We start from the raw sequence: 7820 nt of genomic DNA, 5'->3' as shown, positions 1-7820 counted from the left end.
TATGTGACCAAGATCCCCATACCCCGGGCTTAATCTCACAACTATACTCCTCCTTGCTGACTGAAACGTGTCCACCACATCACACATACATGGACCGCTGGCAAACAGATCTCCAAATCACGATCGATGAAGACACTTGGTCCCAAATATGGGAAAGCACGAAGTCAAGCTCCAAAAATGCTTTGACTCTCGAGGCGAATTATAAGGTGCTTCTTAGATGGTACATAGTACCCACTCAGGCGGTACACTTCATGCCAGAGAGTGATGGCCTCTGCACCAGGGGATGTGGTGGCAGCGGAACGTATGTCCACATGTGGTGGTCATGCCCGGTGGTGGCCGCCTTCTGGCGGAAAGTCTTCAGAATCATCTCAATTGCATTAAACAAACACATCTCACCTACACCTCAAGACGCCCTACTAAACGTACGGCCAATAGGTATTACTACCCTACAATTTAAACTCATGCTACAAATATTGTCCGCGGCCAAACGTACTATAGCTAGAGCCCGGTTGACGAAATCGCTAAGCATCTCCGAAATGAAAAATAAAGTGCACTGGGCATTCTACAATGAAAAACTTACAGCCCGCATCCTAGACTGCATGCCCAAATTTGAAAAAATGTGGGACCCATGGATCACACATTATCTACCACCATCTTTCGATCGGCAACTAGTGTCGCTTTAGCACAAGATCCAGATATCCTGTCACAACCTACCGGGTCATCCGTGGGGAAGCTAGACGGTAGCGCTCGCTCTATACCCCCCTCTTTTCATCTCTTTCTCTTCTCTCTACTGTCTGCACTTTGAGACACAGAAACACTCACCTGATTCTAGAGGACAAGCGATTTTTGATGACTTTGTATATCTGCCTATAAGATGTTCCACATTATCGCTTTCCTCTTATGTTGTTTACTCAATGGCCAGCACTTAAGGTGGCTGCCACGAGACTGTTTACACTGTTATGATGTTACATAAGTATATACATCAACAATATGTTTACATGTAACCAGAATGTGTGGTTATGATGATGTTTTATTGTGACAAAACTTGAAAACCAATAAAATCTTTTGAAAAGTAAAAAAGAAAATATCTGGTCCCGCTCTCTGCTAGACAGGGTTGTGTTGTGTGGCAGAGCTGTGTAAATCTCAGAAGTGAATAAACAGAAAAGAAAATCCTTTGTAAAGTAAATCAGCTCTAATGCATGTTTTTCATCTGTATTTAACTGTCTAGCTAAAGCTACTTTAGGATCATGGTCTCAGTAGACTAAGCAGTGCTGTGTAGCATCTTCAGATGTAAAGATGGATATAGCCACTTGACAGCAGCAGCAGATTATCATCAAATTAGTCAATATCAGAAAGAGGAGGCAGGTGTAGACATTAAAATAAGTACAGTCCAGAATCATAATGTGTCCTTAAAGCACTCTCAGGAACTTCCACAGTCCTCATTTGGACAACCGAGAAGACCATTGGACCAATCAGGCCAGATCATGGGGAGTGACCTTTAATCCCACCTGCAGTAATGGTTACTACCCCACTCTGCCCTCAGAGAAGCAACAGAAAAGTCACCACCCATCCCAGATAGCAAGAAATTGTGCTGCATGTTTGAAAATGACTTGCTAAACTCTTGCAGACTTGCCAAGCTTCACAATTTTGTTGCACAATTACAGCAAGTCTGCATTGCAAGTCTCCAGACCAGCGAGCTTGCAGAGCTCTTGCTAAGACCTGCAGGACTCTTGCTGTAGACTTGCCAAGCAAATTTGCTACAAATTCAAAAAGTGTCAACTAGAACTTATGCTGCAAGTGTTTTGCAAGTCTACAACTTGCCAGGAATATGTGCAGCAAGTTAACAAAATTACAATTTAACCCCGACACAAGTTTGTGGCAAGTTATCCTTGCTATCTGGGATGCTTTGTTCATTTAGGGGTCTATTCACAAAGCTGCCGTAGGCAGCCGAGTGAACAACCGACCCCAAGTGAAGTGAGCCGAACACTGTTCGGCTATTCACTTCAGGCTTGTATGGCTAATTTCAGCCGCATATTGGCTGAAATCAGCCGTACACCGTGTGGCTTCGGGTCGGCCAAACATGCTCAGCATGCCGAACAGCAGTGAGTGAATAGCCGAATGCCGCTGAGCAGGAATTCGGCTTGGCTATTCTGCTCGGTACCTCTGCGGTACCAAGCAAAATAGAAAAACAGTTTAAAAAGTAGAAAAAACAAACATAGAAAATGATTGGGCGGAGCTAGCAGTGAAAGTACCCAGTAACCAGCAGACGCTGATCTGTCATTAAGATGAGAGCTTAGCAGAGTCGGCTTTTATATCACTGCCTTTATATCACTGCCGGCTCTCCTAAGCTCTCGTCGTAAGGACACATGGGCGTCCCTGGTTACCTGGTAAGCAGGGATGCCCATGTGTCATTACACACTGAGAACCTGTCGGAGCTGCTGTGATTTTACAGCAGCTTCGCTGGGTTCTCAGTGTACTGAGGTGCCGCAGTGTAATGACAGAAGGCATCCCTGGATTCCTGGTAACCAGGTAATACCTGGTTCTGGATACAGAACCCGGCAGAGCTGCTGTGATTTTACAGCAGCTCTGCCGGGTTCTCAGTGTACCTAGGAGCCGCAGTGTAATGACAGAAGGCGTCCCTGGTTACCGGATAACCAGGGACGCCTTCTGTCATTGCACACAGAACCCGGTGGAGCTGCTGTGGTTTTACCAGCTTTGATTTTCCACTGGGCTCAGTCGAGCTGAAGCATATGCCTTCAGCTCGACTGAGCCCCTCGGCCAACTTCGGGGGCTGTACAGGATATAGTGAATAGCCTGTACAGTAGCCCGGAACCTAAGGGGTCCTGGGGCCGAAGCTAGCCGAAGGATCAGACGAAGCTACGGCTAGATCCTTCGGTAGCTTTGTGAATGGACCCCTTAGTGTTGTTGGTCAAAATGTTGTCAATTTTACTTGCCACAGGCAATAGCAGTATTGGGTGGTGGGGAGACGCTTGTTTTTTGTGTTTAGAAGTATGGACCTTAATTGTTTAGTGGTGATGTTTTGTTTTGTCTAACAGTTTTTCTTTCCAGGTTGCGTTATTACAGCCCGTGGTGTCCTTTGGATTATCAATCCCAGAAAGGGCATTGGCATATATTTTCTTCATTAGATAAATTGCTTATGCCTTTTGTTATGGCAAATTGAAATCCTAAAGCTCTGGTAAGCTCCTGAACCAGAGTAAGTGATGGGGGGCAGTATTGAGTTCAGGCATTGAAGTTTTGTTTTTTAGAAACAAACAATTGCAAATCTCACATCTTTGTTAATTTTACTGTTTGTTATTAATGGTTATGGATGTGATCTTCTTAAATGTGTGCCTGACAATATGTACCAATCCAACATAACAATGTTGTAAGTGTATTTGATTAAGAGGGTCCAATTTTGGATGTAGGGTGTAGTAGTATAATGAGTGAGGTGAGCGTTGCACCATTCAAGGAGTGTCAAAGTACAACAACAAATTCATACATTCATGTCACTGTCACATCTGTAACAAACTTCAAACACAGAATCTGATCTTGTCTATGTATTTAGTTTATTAAATAGTGGGTGCTATTCAAAGACAAGACAACTAATTTAAAGACAACTAATTACATCATATACACAATTATGAAGATGAAGATTAGATTTTGTACTCTGGGGTAATAATTATTCAATGTAGGTAATATAGACATGGGGAATGTACAAGACTAAAAAGGAAAACAGACATAAGGAGAGAGTTAGTTTTTTTGCCCCCGAAGGGTGTAGATTGCACGAAACCTTTGCCTGCGGCAAGAATTTTGACTGGTTGATTTTGTTTATTGCATTTTTCTGATGTTTACTATGCACATTTTTTGTACATCAGGCCATTTTTTTAAACCTTTCACTACCAGAGGATTTTTTATTTTTTATTTTTTTTGCACATAAAATGCACTGAAGACATAAGTTTGGGTTTGAAGACTATTTAGCCCTTTTGCTGCTAATGACGTATGCCATACGTTGCTTTAAACAGACCGCCGGGACTCTGTTTAGCTGTGTAAAGCCAACAGTTGGTTTAATTAAAGTAAGTAAATAGTAAAAAGTAAAAAAAAAGTAATTAAAAAAATGTAACGTAAGCAAGCTTTGTGTGCGCTTAGATACAAAAATGACAATTGCGCTACACATGTTAGGTATCATTGCATACAACAGAAAGCAATAATTCTAGGACCAATATTCACAGTTAACTATAAACTGATGATCTGTACAGACTTTTAAAGCAATGCCTGTAGACAATTTGGGGTACCGCATTTTGTTGCCGTTTTACAGGCACACACAATTTTTACGTTTGACATGTTTGGTATCTATTTACTTGGCATAACTTCATTTTTCATGTTTTTTTTTTCAAAAATATTTTATTGTGTTGAAGATTCCAACAAGTATTTACAACAGTTCGTACAGCCAATGTTGGAGCGGTAACTCAGTTCCCACAATCTCTGACAATAGAGAGATCACCATCCTCCAGAACACGGAGATTTGTTTACACATCCATAGACAATGATACAAGTCCGCTCCTGGGAGGTTGCACTTCGGACATGACGTCAAGTATGGACTTTTTGCCTTTATTTTGTAGAAGAAATCAAAGGCATAATATGCCTTATGGATTATGCGGAACTGAGTCTCCCTCCATATTTCATTAGTAGTGCATTTCCGAACCGTTTGGTGTCCCTATATTATTTTGTCATATAGGTCTTCATCCAGTATATGTTTTTATCCATTTTAAAACCGATGATTTTGCCGCTGGTGGTAGAGAAGTGTTGTTGAGACATGCATAAATTGTCTTAATGGGGTAACATTTAGAGTGTATTACCAGGTCCAAAGAGTTAGGTCTAAGAAAAAATTGTGGTGTGCGGGTTTCGCTCTTCCAGTAATGTGTCAGTTGAGAGTAACATAGAAAGTGGTTTCTGGGGATTTGGAATCTATCGCATATGGTTGGGAAAGTAATCGGCTGATATGAGTCTGGGTCAAACATCTGCGCTATTGTTGATAGACCTTTCGAATCCCATTCTTTATAGGCTGCGTAGCTTTGTCCAGATAGAAATTGAGGATTGCCTCTCAAGGGGAGATATTTGGATATATATGGGTGAGAGTTAAGTTGTAATCTAGAAGCCCTCCATGCCGCCACAGTGTCCCTTATTATGATGCTGTGTTTCAGTTGGGTTGGAAGTCTAGAGATTCTGGTGTGAAGGAGGGCTGTGAGAGACCATGGGGCTTGCTCCAGAGATAAGTTGGAGTACTGTGACAGGCCATTTATCCAGTAAATGGAGTATCTGAGCAGGCAAGCCAGGTTGTACGCTCTATTATCTACCATCATCTTTGTGTAGTTTTAGTTGGCGGAGGGGTACGCGAGATCTCTTGGAGCTCCAAATAAATTCAAAGAAAAATGTTCCGATCGGCAAAACTACAAAATCATGTATCTGGTGTAGCGTGAAGTTAGCCCCCCCCCCCGATGCGTTTCGTCTTATCGACGTCCTCCTCCTTTAGCATGACATGTGAATGCAACGTTTCGGAGCCTCATAGGACCCCTTCGTCAGGCAAAGTGTCAATGATTAAAAGTGCGGTACATCCTTAAATATCCAGTGCATTTAACAAAAAAACATGAAAAAACAGAGCTATCACCACCCACTGATGTTGTAATGATGTCATATTCCCGCCAGAATCACTGTCAAAACAAGTAAACAAAATCTGCAAATTACAAGCTCAAAGTCACACAATAGCATGCTTCATTGTCACATAGCAGTAAGAGAGAGTCATGTACTATGCATTGTATTGTTGTTTACATATTACCTAATGATCTAGGGGTTAATGATCCTCTGATTGGTGTGCTGGTGCCTGGCGCTGTCAGCCCAGATGCCCTGCATACTCCACATTCCTGAGAGGAGAGAGGATGAAGGTGTGTGTCCAGTTGGCCAATCAGTTTCTGTGGGGCTGTGTCATTTCTTTTTATTATTTCGCTCAATTTGTTTGACTAAAACTATGGATGGAGCTGTAAGATAAGGGGGAAGTCACTGCTCTCACTCTTTCACTTTGTGTGTACATCACAGCTTAAGCTTTTGAGCTTTGCATACCACAGACTTTTAGCAACAATATGATAAGGACAAAATGTAATGCATTTGAAATGGTGCAAACAAGTTTCACCTGAATGCTTAATAAAAAACTACAAAATATTCATATGCAATATTTCATATGTACCTGACTTAAAAAAAGTGATCATTTATTTTTGCTTTGGACCATAAAACATAAAGAAAATACATACCAAACCATGGATGGAGCTGTAAGATATGGGGGAAGTCACTGCTCTCACTCTTTCACTTTGTGTGTACATCACAGCTTAAGCTTTTGAGCTTTGCATACCACAGACTTTTAGCAACAATATGATAAGGACAAAATGTAATGCATTTGAAATGGTGCAAACAAGTTTCACCTGAATGCTTAATAAAAAACTACAAAATATTCATATGCAATATTTCATATGTACCTGACTTAAAAAAAGTGATCATTTATTTTTGCTTTGGACCATAAAACATAAAGAAAATACATACCAAACCACTTATTTCCTTTTAAACAAGTACATTTTTCATAACTGCTTCTGAACCGACATTAAATATAATTTCTTAACCACCCACAATAAATAAATACATGAAAAACTTTAGTATGCTTTCCGCAGGTGTTACAAATAAACATTTGATGTTTTCATTTAACAAGAGGTCCTGAAAGTGTCCCAGACTTAGCAAATTAAAATGATTACTCTATCTGCATGTATCGCTACATTCATAGGATTGTATTAATTATTGAGATAATGTTGCCCTCAATTAAGGAATGTGTCAAATTATTTTTATGTAGCAGCATTTATACTTCTATTATGCATCTCATAATTTAATATAATTGGTTTACATGAACTTTTAATTCCACCTTTCTGCACCTGTTTCCATTTGCTGGAGACAGACAAGGTTTTTGGATGATATTTTATGCAGTAAGATTTTATTATTAACTTTAATTTCCTTGCTTTAGATTTTTGCCAAACATCATTTTTTACAGTTGTAATACAAAAATGAGGAACCATCACACAAACTGGGACACCACCCCTATATATGCAATATATATCAAAAAAAGGGGGAAAGAGAAAGAAAGGGGCTTTGTGGTGACCACTGGAGAATAGCAGGGAATTCATCAAATAATAAAGTCAATGGATTCATATATAATATAAAATTCAATTTTTAATATACTTAATTCATAATGTCTATACATATAAATATGCTAAAATTCATCCATATAAAAAAACATAAATAGATGTATACAACATAAATAACCTCCCTGGAACCCACACAGAAACCATGATTATAAATTCATATATTGGTCATTGCCCTCATCGTATTCATATCTTATTTGCATGATTAATTGTACATAATTGTTCTATATATCATTGGTTCAGCCATGAGTCTGTGCTTGCTCCAGTCTTCAACGCGTTTCGCCGAGGCTTCTTCAGGAAGATTTGGAGAGATTAACCTATATTATTTGTATGGGTATGAGAATCAATTTGCAGTAGTCTACATGATATTAAATATATCAGAATCATTAATATCTGCTGACCATATATCTTTATAATGCAGTAAATACCAACTTTATTATACTTTTCCGGTAACTTCAAACTACTTAAGAATAACAAGTTAACAACTAGAAGCAAAGATGGTATTTTATAAGGGCCAGGGGGCATATTAACTTATATATAATAACCAAGAATAGGGCACTGCACGGGGCTTACCACTTGGGACGA

The sequence above is a fragment of the Nanorana parkeri genome, unplaced genomic scaffold, assembly GCF_000935625.1.
Source record: "Nanorana parkeri isolate BGI_ZX_2015 unplaced genomic scaffold, ASM93562v1 scaffold213, whole genome shotgun sequence".
NCBI lineage: Eukaryota > Metazoa > Chordata > Amphibia > Anura > Dicroglossidae > Nanorana > Nanorana parkeri.
This window is presented reverse-complemented; position numbering follows the sequence as displayed.